The sequence below is a fragment of the Nomascus leucogenys genome, chromosome 21 (genome assembly GCF_006542625.1).
Source record: "Nomascus leucogenys isolate Asia chromosome 21, Asia_NLE_v1, whole genome shotgun sequence".
NCBI classification, from domain to species: Eukaryota; Metazoa; Chordata; class Mammalia; order Primates; family Hylobatidae; genus Nomascus; species Nomascus leucogenys.
In genome coordinates, this window is record NC_044401.1 from 13,446,747 (window position 1) to 13,461,562 (window position 14,816).

The window sequence follows — 14,816 nt, forward strand, 5'->3', positions numbered from 1 at the left end:
CAAAGAGAATTCCATGTGAGTTGCTTTTTAGTAAGGTTCATAGGTCACAAGCTCATGGCAGTTAGTGTTTGTTCGCTGGTGGAGACTGTTGCTAAGTACCTGTCCCCGTGTAAGTGGCTTATCCAGAATACTGCCATCTCGAGGAAGTTCTTGAGATAGGTCCTGTTATTGATCTGTGTGCTACAGTGTCTTCTGTAAGGCCTGTTACAGGCATGTGTGCGTAAAGGCTTCTCCTTCATGGCCTCTCCTGATTCCGTTTTGTTACGGTTTGACATAAGTAACTCCATTTTGGCACCAGCACCTTTCACACATGGTAGGGAAAGAAAGGTACGAACCCACAGAGAACAACTGAACAATTCTTAAAACAGATGCCTCCAAACTTTTACTCAAATGCGACTTAGGGAAAACCATCCCTCCATCCTTATAGGTATCATCAGTGTTTATTCTCAGAAATGTTTTAATTCCTCCATTCAGAATCAGCAGACCCTCACTCTGGGTTACTCGCATAAAAGCACCACATAGCTCAATTCTTATTGAAATTAGAGGGTTGCCCTCCACGAAGAGCATTAGGGCTTATTCGTCTATCCATCAGACACAGACGGCTCTTGAGGTATCTGAAGCCTGTCTCTTCAGGTACACAAAGCATTACAGCATTAAGTCAGCAGAGCGAAGGACCATGATTTTGCAATGAAAATAATAATTTAGGTGAGTAAAATAAAACATCCTTCTAGAGGGTTCACAACCATTAATTTTCTGTCTTTCAAAAATTCCGTTCTACATTGTTTTAGATGGAGAGTGCGTGCTTTGGATTTCAGACTGGAAATGAGGGGACCAGAAACCTATTCTGTGGCTGTTTCTTGTTAGGACTTTCCTAAGCCTCTGGAAAAGGTGACTCTGCTGCGCTCACTGCTCTAACTCTTTAGGTTTCTTTCTGCATACATATTAAAAGGAGCTTATTCTCCCTGACAGAACCTTTCTGATTTGACAGAACGGTGTAAGATATATTCACTCAAGTGAGAAAAAAAGAAATTGAGGTCTGTTTGTATTTCCTTTAGGCTATAAGCTTCTTAAGCAGAGACTGTCACATTTTTACTCCTTAGCGGACTGTAACGGTAGCATAATATTCTGCATCTAATTAGTCATTTCATTAATTTTATTGGAATCAGAATGGTGACTACTGGCCTAATTAGAAGGAATCGCCCTTGGCTTCTAGGCTTAAAGATAAGCTCTTGTCGTTCGGAGAGAGAAATGCACTTTACAAAAGACGTGACTATCAGAGGCACGCCCCTGTTCTCTCTGCTTTGCGTTTCTCATTTCCTTCAGGGTCAGTCCTGCTGATGCGCTCCATGGAGATGGCCAGCAAGGTGGGCGCCCATGAACCAGAGAAGAGTGAGGAGGGAACAAGGTTCCTCTGTGTGGTAATTTGTGGCTTTGGGATAGCTCGTGTCAGTTTTATCAATGTATGATTGGGTTTTTTAAATTACGAAACTATTTGAATATACATATGTGTGTATGTGCGTGTATACATGTGGATATGTGTGTGTATATATATATTTTTAATCAAAAGACATTGCTGTCAGAAAAGATGACAATTGTTTACGAGCCTTTACCAAATTTATAATCTACATAATGGTGAATATTCAAACTGACTTTCCTCAAAACACTTTTTAGCTAATTTTTCAAGCTTGCCCAAGAGTGCTGATGACAAGCTTCTGCCAACACCCAGGGGAGTTCTGCTGTGTCCACTACAATTCCAAAGCTAAAAGTAGAAGGAGATTTCATTTTCACACCTCAGAGAGTTTATTTTGCTGTTTTCAGAGGCCAGTTCCTGCCCCCAGTTTCTCATAACAATTAATTATAAAAAGGTGATTTCACAAGGAACAAATGGTTAAGCACAAAGATTTAGTTGTCCTAGTGTTTGCATGGTTTTATATCCACTGTTTAATTTTTCCAGTGCAAAGTACAATTAACATTTGAGTCTGTCTGTGTCATGAAGAAATGGAGATTACTGAAAATAATTCATTTTGGTATCGTCTTACATCCTGAGAGACTAATCTTTCCAAGTTCATCTGAGGCTCCTCTTCTCCATGACAACCTCATCCAGGGATTTCTTCCTGTCCTGGTGTTTTATGACATGTAAGTGAGGACCCACATGCTGCTTTGTATATTTTTGTCAAAAGAGAAAAAAACTGTCTTGTCGAGGACAGGAACTAAATTATACGCAGTATTTCTTTAGAAGCCCATTCAGCATCTTAAAGTGTTAGGTACAGAGAAGGCCCTCCATAAAAATTTGCTAAATTGAAACTAGGAGCAAATGTTAAGTCAAGATCAAACTCAGGAATAACTATGGCTATTAATCATTGTTTACCCAGAATTTAAATAATTTCATAAGTATTGCCTGAAATCTTTTTCTTTATGTCAGTAGTAGCATGTTTTACTGGTGGTAGGATGTCTGGGATGAATATCAAAGATCTGGCCCAAGTTGTTCCTGGGAGCTGGGGGTTAGGGAGTAGGGGAGAAAGAGATTTAACTCTTCCAAATACCTAGTGGATTAGGATCCCACAGGAAACTACTAAAAATGCAAATGGGGCCAGGGTAGGGGCTCAAACCTGTAATCCCAGCACTCTGGGAGGCCGAGGCTGATGGATCACTTGAAGCCAGGAGTTCAAGACCAGCCTAGCCAACCTGGTGAAAACCTGTCTCTACTAAAAATACAACAATTAGCTGAGTGTCATGATGCATGCCTGTAATCCCAGCTACTGGAAAGGCTGAGGCAGAGAATGATTTGAATCCAGGAGATGGAAGTTGCGGTGAGCTGTGATGGGGCCACTGCACTCCAGCCTGGGCAACAGAGGGAGACTCTATCTAAAAAAAAAAACTAAAATGCAAATGGGATCATATCTTAAAATCAGCCAATAGCTTCCCACTATCTTTAGAGGAAAAGTCCAAAGTCCTCCTTGAAGTGGTACCCAAGGCCCTTCTGAATCTAGCTCTTGATTTCCTTTCAGCTCATGTCTCACAGCTCCCCAGTGCACTACCACAGCCTGAAGCATGAAGTCGAAGTTGCCCTTGGTTTGCAATGCTTTTCCATTTCCCTTTCCTCATTAATTTCCATTTATTCTTCAAGGCCCAGATCAGGCTTCAACTTCTCCAGAAATCCTTTTCAGACACCTCTATTCTGGATGAGTTGCTCTTCCTATATGCCCCTACTCTAACTTTGCTTACCTAAGTATACTAACTGTTGCATAGTATCATCATTTTCTGCCTTCCTCACCTGTCCTACCATTTAGTAGGTTGTTTTTTAATAAACTTTTTGTCTTAGTCCATTTGGGCTTCTATAACAGAACACCATAGACTGTGTAGCTTATAAACAACAAAAATTTATTTCTCATGGTTCTAGAGAGTGGGAAGTCCAAGAGCAAGGCACTGGCAGATTGCGTGTCTGTTGAGGGCCCTCTTCCTGGTTCACACACAGCCGTCTTTCTGCTGTGTCATCACATGGAAGAAGGAGCAAAGAAACTCTCTGGGACCTTCTTTGTAAGAGTACTAATCTCATTCATGAGGCTTCCACCCTCCTGACCTAATCACCTCCCAAGGTCCCATTTCCTAATACCATATCATTGGGGATTAGGTTTCAACATATAAATTTGGGGGAGAGAGGTCACAAACATTTAATCTATAGCAGTTTTATAGTGGTTAGGAACATAAGCCCTGAAGTAAGATTTCCTGAGTTAGTATTTCATCTCTGCCTCTCATGAGCTTTGAGAACTTAGGTCAAGTTATTTACCCTCTCTGTCCTTTATTTTACTCATTTGCAACATTAAATGAATATAGTAGTACCCACATGGGTTGTCGTGGTAATTAAATGATGTAGTGCAATTAGATGCTTACCACAATGCAGAAAGAAAGTAGTTAGCTTGTGCATTTATTTGCTTATTTTTTATTTTTATTTTCTCTCTGGTATGTAACCTCCAGGAGATATTGGAACTTGTCTCCTTGTTCACTGCTGTATCCCAGGCACCTAGAACAATACCTGTAATATTCTAGGAGCCCAGTGCATATTTGCAGACTATCTGTTGAATGGATATATTGATAAATGGCATGTGAGTTAGTCATAGCATCTTCAAGCCACTGCAGGCCTGCCAATTTTCTTTCTATTTTTTTTAATTTTTTATTTCCATAGATTTTGGGGGGAACAAGTGGTATTTGGTTATATGAGTAAATTATTTAATAGTGATTTGTGAGATTTTGGTGTACCCGTCACCCAAGCAGTATACACTGAACCCAATTTGTAGTCTTTTATCCCTCACCGCCCTCCCACCCTTTCCCTCTGAGTCCCCAAAGTCCATTGTATCATTCTTATGCCTTTGCATCCTCATAGGTTGGCTCCCACTTATGAGTGAGAAAATATGATGTTTGGTTTTCCATTCCTGAGTTACTTCACTTAGAATATTAGTCTCTAGTTCCATCCAGGTTGCTGCAAATGCCATTAATTCATTCCTTTTTATGGCTGAGTAGTATTCCATCATATTTTATGGCTGAGTAGTATTCCATCATATATATATATACACCACATTTCTTTATCCACTCTTTGATTGATGGGCATTTGGGGTGGTTTCATATTTTTACAGTTGCAAATTGTGCTATAAACATGTGTGTGCGAGTATCTTTTTCGTATAATGACTTCTTTTCCTCTGGGTAGATACCCAGTAGCAGGATTGCTGGATCAAATGGTAGTTTTACTGTTAGTTCTTAAAGGAATCTCCACACTGTTTTCCATAGTGATAGTACTAGTTTACATTTCCATCAGCAGTGTAGAAGTGTTCCCTTTTCACTGCATCCACACCAACACCTGTAATTTTTTGATTTTTTGATTATGGCCATTCTTGCCGGAGTAAAGGTGGTATCACACTGTGGTTTTGATGTGCATTTCTCTGATCATTAGTGATGTTGAGCAATTTTTTAAATGTTTGTTCAGTTCTGCCAATTTTCTACAGAAGTAGAAGTACTCTGTCTTCCTGGTATGGTCCCACACATAGTAGATACTCTACAAATATTAGTTTTCTGTCTTTCCCATTGTCAGCCACAAGGTCTCGTATGAGAATGAAACCCTTTGGCAATATCCGTTTTGGAGTTTGGTGACAGTGACAAATATGAGTACAAATATCAGCAACTGCAATCTCTGTTTCAGACATGCACATATATAGACTTGCAATGAACAATGACAGTCATAACAACTATTTCAAAACAACTCAAGCGAAGCAACTTCCTAGTTATCACTCATATCTCAACAGATATTAGAATCCAAATCTTTGTAGAGTTTCTATCCTCAAGCAGAAATTCATATTTTATAGTCACTGACATCATCATATAACAAATAGAGCTTGACATTTTCAATATGAGAAATTTATCGTGACTACTTTTTTCTACAGAAGAAATTTTTAAAGCATCTCAAGTAAAGAGAGCATTATATGCCAACTTTTTTTTTTTTTTTTTTTTTTTGGTTCAAGGGCTATTTTTTGCAAATAGAGTTTGGGGAACATTGCTAAATTCATCAAAGTTTGAACTTATTTTTGCTCAAGCTAACTTGAAATCTAGTGTATAGGAAACAGTATTGAACAGCGGATAAGGAGACCAGGTTTTATTACCCCCTCGGTTTGCCCCTACCTGGCTGTGTGACCTTGAACAATGACTACCTTTCTCATTCTAGGTGGAAGGGGACTGTAGCAGGTGGCCTCCAAAGTCTCTGGAGACTTACTAATGTGATAATACTAACTTAAGAGCTGTAGGGGTAGGTGAAACGGGCTTTGAAAGCAAAGCAGTGCTTTGTTCCATTGCCTTGATGCCTTGGTTTTATTTCAAATACACCATTTGATTTGTTTTAAAAGACCGCAAAATCTTTAAAAAGATTTGCTATGCTAAAAAGGATGTGAAATGTGTTATTTCTACAGTAGGGAAGGGGTACAAGAAGTGGTAGGTGGTGGGAGAAGATGGTGGTAGGATGGATTTAAAAGGGTCTCATGAAACAGGATGTGGATACCAGCTGTGTGATATTAAACAAATTCCTTCACCTCTCTCCCTGTCTTCCAGCATCCTCATCTCTCTTGTAAGGATAATAGCCTTCCTCCAAACCTCACACACTTTTGGAGGAGATCACTTTTTTTAAAGTGCATGGAAATGTTTTGAAACAGTGAAATCTATAATGATAGGTTTCATAATTCTAACATCCACACCATATGGTAAGGACAAATAACACTAGGTGACATGAATCTTATTCATAATTCAAATGTACAAAAAAATGTGAACTTTCTACCAGTAAACTTAGTGTCTGTTTTAAGCCTAGAAACTCAATCTCAGTCACTCTTGTGTTTCCTTCCTATGGAATTCTGGGGGTTCACAGAGTCCCAGGGTGTGGATGTGGTAGGAGTCGGGGGCACCTGGTTGCCAGGGTCATCTCTCCACACAGATGTCTGCTGGGGCGTCCACTTGCCCTCAGTTGTTGATCCACAACAGGCTGCAAGTGACATCCTTTCTTTCTGTCCAAGTGGCACGTTTAGGCCCCACCCCCTCCCTGCTGTGTCTATGCCTCCTTGGAGGCGCAAAGGCTCCTGTGAGGCTATCTACAGCCCCTCTTCCTATATTCTCTCTGAAGTCCCTCTCTGGGGTCTTCCTGTCCCTGGGCTCAGTCAGCTTTTCTCATCTGTCACTTCATTCTAAGATCATCTCTAGGGCTAGCTAGGTATTAACAGGAAGGAAACACCTGTCCTCTGCTCTTTGGCCTCCTCATCCAGTCTGGGAAATCCCTTCCAGTCCTCAGAGGAGCCTTGCTTCCCTTATAATATCCTTCTTCCCAAATATTTTATTTTTCCTCAAAGCCCTCACAATTTCCCCTGAGGCCTGAGGTTCGGCTTGCTCACACTTCTCTCTCCCCTGCTTCCCACAGAATCACATCCTTCCTGAGATAATGAGCACACAATTGCCTGGATACCTGAAGGAATGGAGACAGCAGCAGAAAACACTACAGAGAGGTGGAAACATCCATTAATATTTTAAAATCCCATTACTGCTACCAACAATAATAATGGATGCATAGAAATAGATCTGGATTAGCTGAGCTTGAAACAATCCATCTCACACACACACAAAATAATTTCAGGTAATGAGGAAAAGAAAAGCAGAAACATAACATATGGCCTCTGTAAAATGGTTGCTTTTGAACCTTATTGGATTTGTGGCAAACGGTGATTTTGGGACATGAGTCTCCTACCACTCACCTGCCTCTGAGCTCTCCTGTGAGGCCGGTCAGTGCCCAGAAGGGATGCACCTGTCTTCTGTCCTCTGGTCTCTGAGTAGGCCCTGGGTCAGCATTTTGGGTGCTAGCATTTGATGCACCTGCTACAGTTGCTGATGAGAAAGTAGCTACCCTCCTCCATTCCACCCCTGCCTCCCAGGCCCTGCCACTTCTGCTAACCTGTCAGGCTACATTTTCAATTACTGGCTTTGAAAAATGTCCAGGTGGACCTATTAAATCAATGAATGCGATGAGCTGAACACAAGGCAATGGCAATTCTGTGGCCTCCCTTGGGATAATTGGTGAGTGCATGGGGTGTTGAAAGTCCAAGCCTGAAAATCATTGCTTTGAAGAAAGGGAGGACAACAACCAAACTATTTCTTCCATTAAAATGCATGACATCTAAATAATGCCCCCATTCTTCTCAGTGCCCATCAACCTTCATTTTTTTATGCACTGAAAAGTCTAAATATTTATTAACTTCAATTCACAGGATTTATTACAGCTGCATTCAGCTAGGGCACATACACATTTTTTAACTACATGGCACTTTTTAAATAGCATCATTTAAAAATAATTAGGAAATAATTGCGATTGTATTCTACAGATGTAAGATACTATCTAGTTTTAAAAAGTAACCAGAAAGAGTGTTCTTAAAGGAGGACCCATAATCAACAGCTAGATACAGCTGGCATTTATTTTACATAAAAAAAACAGTTCACGTGTGGGGAATCACCATCTGGACTCACTAAACTGCCCAGTGTTGTCAGAGGGAAAAAAAATAGGCTGGTTAGAAAGTCAGCTTGTGGCTAACCACGTTCCAGACCACCTGGCCTTGCTCTGCTATGAGGTCAAAAGGCTGGTTTTGTGTTATCATGGAAAGAGGTGAGATTCCATCCAGACACTTGCCGCTTGCAAGGTCACCCAGGCGTCACATTTCAGGACGGCTAGAGGAGATGTCAGGGATTGAAGGGGGTGGCGAGGAGGAGCTTTGTCCATAATCTCTATAAGCCACTCTCCCTCATTGTTAACATAGACAATCGGAATTGCCATTTTCTCTGTTTCATCCAAAGTGCTATGAAACACAGCTTCAGCTTGCTCCTTCCAACAGATCCCTACATAGATGCTCTGGAACGGCCTCTTTGTGTTTATTAATGGAAATTTCCCACAATAACTGCAAGTGACTAAAAAGATGCTGTGTCTTTCATCCCTGTCTCTGTCATCATCATGCTTTCTTAACTCAACTAACATAATTTTTGAGAAATATTGGGAAAATGCCAACAAAGAAATATAATTTGAAATTCCACCATCCAGAGAAAATCACTTTTCCTAGGGAACAGAGACATCTTCCAACGTACGCAATTTATACAATCATCTGTTTTTCAAAGGTCTTAAGTAAATCATATTTCATATACATTGAAATGCTTTCGATTTGCTTCTGCGGCTTTCTGTGTCACCATTCATGGTGTTTCTGTTCCTTTTTAAAATGATTAAAAAAAAAAAAAAGACAAGGTCTTTAAAATTATTGAGCCACTCATGCCTAGCCACCAACCTTGTACTAGGGGTGCTGTATCTTTCCCTTGATGCCTTCAAATAGACTGCTAGCCTCTGTCCTCATCAGCACTTTCCAGTTGCAGTTAGAAGGCAGTAAAGGGGAAATGATGCAAACAACATGGAATTAGCGTGGCTGACACACAGAGATCACAGCAGGTAATGGAGACAGGTGAGGATACAGTGACAGGCGTGGGGAAGGGGCTGTGTGGCTCTGAAGTGCATTTCCCACGTTTAGCCTTGCACTGGATGTACAAGTGTCCACATCTCTAAAATTAAATTATGTACCTTATGGAGCAATTTGCATAAAACAATTCTGTATCTGTTGTGTGTTTCATAACCTGCGGTACATCTGTACATTTATAGATTTTAAAAAATAGTATATATCCTGCTTTGGAACGTGCTTTTTTTGTTGGCACATGCCTCTTTATGTCCATAAATAAATACAGACATCATAATTGCCGATGACTACAAAACCCTCTGCTGTGTGTATCTATAAGAATTATTTAAACAGTTTCCAGTGAGTGGATCTCCTGGGTGTTTCCAGTTCGGCTTATAATGGACGCCTCTGGTTCCCAGGGTTGTGTTCTTTGGCCTGCCTCTGGTTTCAGCCATAGCTGCAATGAACATGGTCATGAGAGCTCAGACTCACATGGAAAAGCTAGCACAGGGGCTTTTCCGATGCTAAAGAGCCTTGAGGCAAAGCAGAGTCTTTCTCCTTGCTCCTAGACAACCTTCAACTAGTGGAGACGGAACTGGTAAATAAATGCTTCAGGAGACCTTGTGAGTGTTGCGCGAGAGGGCGCTGTGGAGTTGAGTCCCGGCAGCCCAAGGCATCAGCCTCACTACGTTTGCTTTTCCCTCTTCCCTACTCTCTCCCTCCTGCTTCCCAGGATCATGTTGGAAATAAACTACCTGTATCCAGACAAGTCCTAATCTCTCCTGTTCTGAGCCAAGATAGGCACTATGATAAACAATGATGCGGACAATATCCTTGAATGCACATCTCTGCCATGGATCTAGTTATTTCCTTAAGATAAATCTCTAGAAATGTTCGCTGCTGAGTCAAAGGGCATGAGCTTTTAAAAACAAGCTCAAACAAGTGCTCTGTTTAACAGAGCTCCTAACTGTAATGCGATTGATTTTATTTTATTTGCCTTTGCGTCTTCAATCCCCGAGCTATCAGGAAGCTCTCTTCCATCAAGAAGCAGAGCATTGACACTAACTTCCTGTAGTCTTTTAAGCCATCCTCTCCAGAGGCCCCAGAAATCCCTCCCCTTTGCTGTCCTGCAAACACGATGAATGGAATAATTGGAATGCACACCCACTGTCTCCCAAATAGACAGCTCACTTTATTGCCTGGTAGTTATTAAGAATGAGTAGTAATTTTGCTGTAGAAAAGACTACTTATGGGGAAAGTAAGAAACGAGAGAAACATTCACTCATAATTTAATCCACAAGGAAATAAAACCAACCAGAAGATAAAATGTCTGTTTCTCAAACAGCTCAATCCTTATATCACTAGTAGCACTGGAGCTCTTAATTATAGATGGTAAAGCCTCTGGATGTTATTTTTTACCCAACATCAGCGGTAACAGACGCATAAGCAACTGCTCAGAGTAGTACAGAAGGAACTCTAATGCTCAGGCGCTTCGGTGGGGCAGCAGCAAATGTGCGTGATCTCGCTAAAGAGGGGACCCAGAAAGGGTGTCAGCTCCAAATATGGATTAGCCACAGCCTTTCCACGAGGGGAAATGGTGAGCATATGTTTGCAAGTATAATTTACAGAAACATAGATGTGATTATCTTTTAAAATAAGTGAACTATTTATAAATCTTAGCCAACGAACCTTTGTGACATCTCCTTTCAGGAAGCCTAATTTTAAAAGGTATATAAAACCGTTCTCTTGGCCAACACTTGCAGGTTCTGCCCGCTTGGATGGCTTCCCTAAAAAAGGAAAAAACAAACAATACCAACCTTCCTTGGCTGTGTTTGCCATCAACATCAATAACTGCAGCAAAGGCATTCTGACTGCTGTTTATTCTGTCATAATTACTATCACCAAACTCACGATTACAGTGTTAGTAATTTTGTTGATTATAAATAGCACTAATGCTGTAATACATTAGCAAAGACACAGCGTTATGGAGACATGGTCCATACTCACTTGGAGAGTTGCACCTTTGAGGATGATTGTTTAAACCATCCTGGAATGCATTATCCTTACATGGCCTCGGTTTCCAATCACTCCAGTGAAGGTTTCCTTTAAACACTACCGCCATTGTCCCCGCTCAGTGTTTCTGTGGCCTTCTCGGATGTCCTTCACGCAGTCTGTGCTTTGTATTCAAAAGAGAATCCCTTGATAGTATATGGACCCAGTAATGTCCTAGTTTCTTGAATTTGCTAAAAGCAGGGGCATTCGATTGTGAAAGCTCACTAGAGCCATTTCTATTTTAACAGTGATACAGCTTCCTTTTGGCAAGAGTACTACTGAGTGAATTCGTACAGTCTTGGGCCCTTCCCTGTTTATTTAAAGACTGTATTTTCTGAGGGAAGAGGACAAAGGGCACAAATGGGACTTTACTCAAAACACCCACATATCATAGAGGGAATCTACATTTACTGTTTAAGTTTAGTTTTCAGAATTTATTGCAAAGAGTCACCTGGATAAAGAGAAATCGCTCCACAGAACAATGTCTTTCTGCCTTCCCCAAAGCACACTCCGTCTTCTGAGGAGCGATGCTTTCACTTAAAATGGTGCATATTGATTAAAGCCAACGTATTTCCTGTTTTTCAGCTGTCTGCTGGGTTCTTGGGAGCATTTTTTTTTTAACATAAACCTTTCTTTATTGATTCAGAACTAGAAAACATTTTAATGTAGCAGTAACATTTAGTCACAATGGGGAGGGTGCTTTTGGCAATTCCCTGGTTCATGGCATGAGTGTCTGTGTCTGTATGTGTGTATAGAAATCCATTAGACTCATTAAGGTGGTTTTTTAAAAAACACTAAAATATGTAAATATCCTGATGATTGAGACTACAGGTTGATATTTTATAATGTCGTTTTTGGTTCACATTCAGATACAGTGAACCCCCATGTTGATGCTTTCTAGTATAATAAAAATTTCAACTGTTCTGTTGAATCATCTGTCCAGATTGGAGGCTACAGAAAAGATGTCATCTTAGGTAAGGACTGAAGGGTAAATGACTGTAAAACATGATTTAAAAAGACACTGCATGTAAGAAAGCCTTAGCCCAACTTTTACTTCAAAATTTCTATTGATTTGTTATATCAGGAAGAGTCTTAGAATAATTCTTTTGATTGTCCTCTAAATTTACTTCAACTTAAATTCGTGTTCTCTCGAATCTTCTCACCATTCTCAGGCTATATGAAGACACCAAATGGATGCAAATAATGAAACATATTCTGTAACTAGCTGCCTTGTATAGATAGACCCAACTTAAAAGAAACAAAAAAAAATGATGGATTTTTGGTACTGTGCTTTTATTTTAAAAGGATAAAGAAAATTCAGCCCCATTGTGGAACTTATCTGTAACATGAATTAATCTTCTTAACAAATAAAGTCAGTCCTCCTATTTTACTTGACCCTGCCCCAAAGGGAATATATAGCCTCCCAGATTACTACTGAACATTTTGAGTAGCAACAAACTTCAGATCCTTGCATATCTTAGTCTGTGTTGCAATAAAGTAAGCTTGTCCAACTCGCTGCCCATGGGATGCATGCAGCTCAGGACAGCTTTAAATGTGACCCAGCACAAATTCGTAAACTTTCTCAAAACATATATGAGTTTTTTTTTTTTTTGGCAATTTTTTTTCGCTTACCAGCTATCATTAGTGTATTTTATGTGTGGCCCAGGGAAGCCAAAAGATTGGAAACCCTTGCGAATAGCCAAGGCCAGGTAATTTCTAAAGAAAATGGGTTTATTTGGCTCACAGCTCTGTAGGCTGTACAAGAAGCACGGTGCTAGCATCTGCTTCCGGTAAGAGCTTCAGGAAGCTTCCAATCATGGCAGAAGGGGAAGGGGAGCCAGTGTGTTTCATGGTGAGAGCAGAAGTGAGAGAGAGAGAAAGGAGGTGCCAGACTCTTTTCAATAACCAGATCTCACAGGAACTAAGAGTGAGAACTTAATCGTGAGAAGGCCACTAAGCCATTCATGAGGGATCCATCCCATTGGGCCAAACACCTCCCACGTCCAACTTTGGGGATCCATTTTCAACATCAGATTTGGAGGGGACAAATACCCAAACTATATCGTTGCAATGATTGTGACAAATGTCAAGTGGAGAGAGTCTGACTTCATTTTATTATAACTACTTTACATGAAAAGTCCTTTTATGAGGCCCAGAAATTTCTATGAAAAGTAAAACGTCCCCAGTGGCTCAAATGGCTGTGTGGGGTTTTATGTTGAGGTATACCAGACCATGACATATTTCATATTTACTCTGATTTCATATTTACTGTAATTTCATATTTATTCTGATTGAAGATCTCACGACTTGACATAAGGATGATATTATATAGATTTAAATACTTCCAGAATGCTTATATGTTCCCAGAGAGAACGGGCAAAAAGCCTTCAGCTGGAGTCACATATTGCTTACCTTTTTTCCTTTTTAATTCTAGGAGTGCTTGCTCTGAGTGAGGCTCGTCTTCAAATCTGAATGACCACAAGGAGATTTGATTATACATGTGAACACCTCAGAAGGCACAGCCCGCCCAGAAGGCAGACAGGTCAGGCTGCTTTTTCTTCATTGGTTGGATTCAATCCTCCGGCGGCTCAGACATAACTTAAGCTTGATTAAACTTTAGAAGAAGCTGCCAGGAAGACTGTGAAATCTTCGTGCCCAAGGATCCCTAAAATTAGGAGCAACAACCACTTGGCTCAGACGGTTTATGGAGGCAAAGGTTTGGATGGGATTAGAGATTTCTAAATGTGAGTTCGTGTCCTCTGCCAGACCACCTTACTTCCACCATTCCTCAGCAAATCAAGAAAAACAGGAGAAAAGACATGACTTTCCATAAGTTAAATCTATTCTGTTTTAACTATATTACATCTGCTGTACAACTTCTTTTGTTTGTAACACCATATTGTTGCTAGTGGCTGGAAATTAATTTTCACATGCCTCAGCTTAGAAAAATAAAAAGCAGCCCCACATCAATCCCCAATTTCCTTTTTAGTTTTAATGAGCCTTGAAATCCGAAATTCCGGAAACCATTGGTCTAGATAATCTTCATTCAACAAATATTCATTCAGCTGCCTGTTCTTATGTCATACAAAGGGAAAATAACTTTTTCCACAGGATTATGAAAATAATTAAATGAACTAATATTCATTGCGCATGGCACCATGTTAAGCGCTTTACATATGCAAATCATTTTATTTAATTCTTGCAAAAACCCTAAGACAAAGACAAGCAACAAAAAGCACGGAAGGTGGGATTCGTGCCAGGTCACCTCTGGCATAGGCTCCCATAATTAACCTAGTTTTTACTCTCCTAAGAAAATGACTGGTGTTTCCGGGGAGGTGGCATGATAGCAGAAACACATTTTAAACTTTTTAATGTTTTGCTTTTTTCATGAAACCAAAGCTTGAGTGGTGGGATGGCTGGGCACAGTGATGCAAACAAACGGTGGACGATAGAAACATCAGTGGAATTTGTTGATGTGTGGAAACACCTCCAATCAGTCAGAATTCAGAGTTAATCAGAGACCACTTGTTCAGAGGCCTGATCTTTCTGGCTCAACAAGCCAGTCATATTCCCCTCTGTTTCACATGATGTCTGTTTTCCGCTCCCTGATTTGTGAGAGCAATTCTGCATGTGCTGAAGAACTACAGGATATAAACAGGAATTAACAGCTAGACAACTAGCTATTGGCGATGGCTAATTATAGAATGGAAAAAAATAATACTTTGCTTTGAGCCACTTCAATTTGAATTCTGAATTCAAAAT

The 14,816-nt window shown here is 40.3% G+C and overlaps 1 long non-coding RNA gene across 1 annotated transcript; it reads left to right on the forward strand.

Moving 5' to 3' along the window:
* Positions 1 to 788: 788 nt before the first annotated feature.
* On the forward strand, positions 789 to 14,028 carry LOC100590048. Its single transcript, XR_001114362.2, has 5 exons — positions 789 to 888; positions 1,955 to 2,136; positions 6,944 to 7,156; positions 11,924 to 12,028; positions 13,489 to 14,028. It is a non-coding gene; the product is annotated as an uncharacterized LOC100590048 (long non-coding RNA).
* Positions 14,029 to 14,816: the final 788 nt, after the last annotated feature.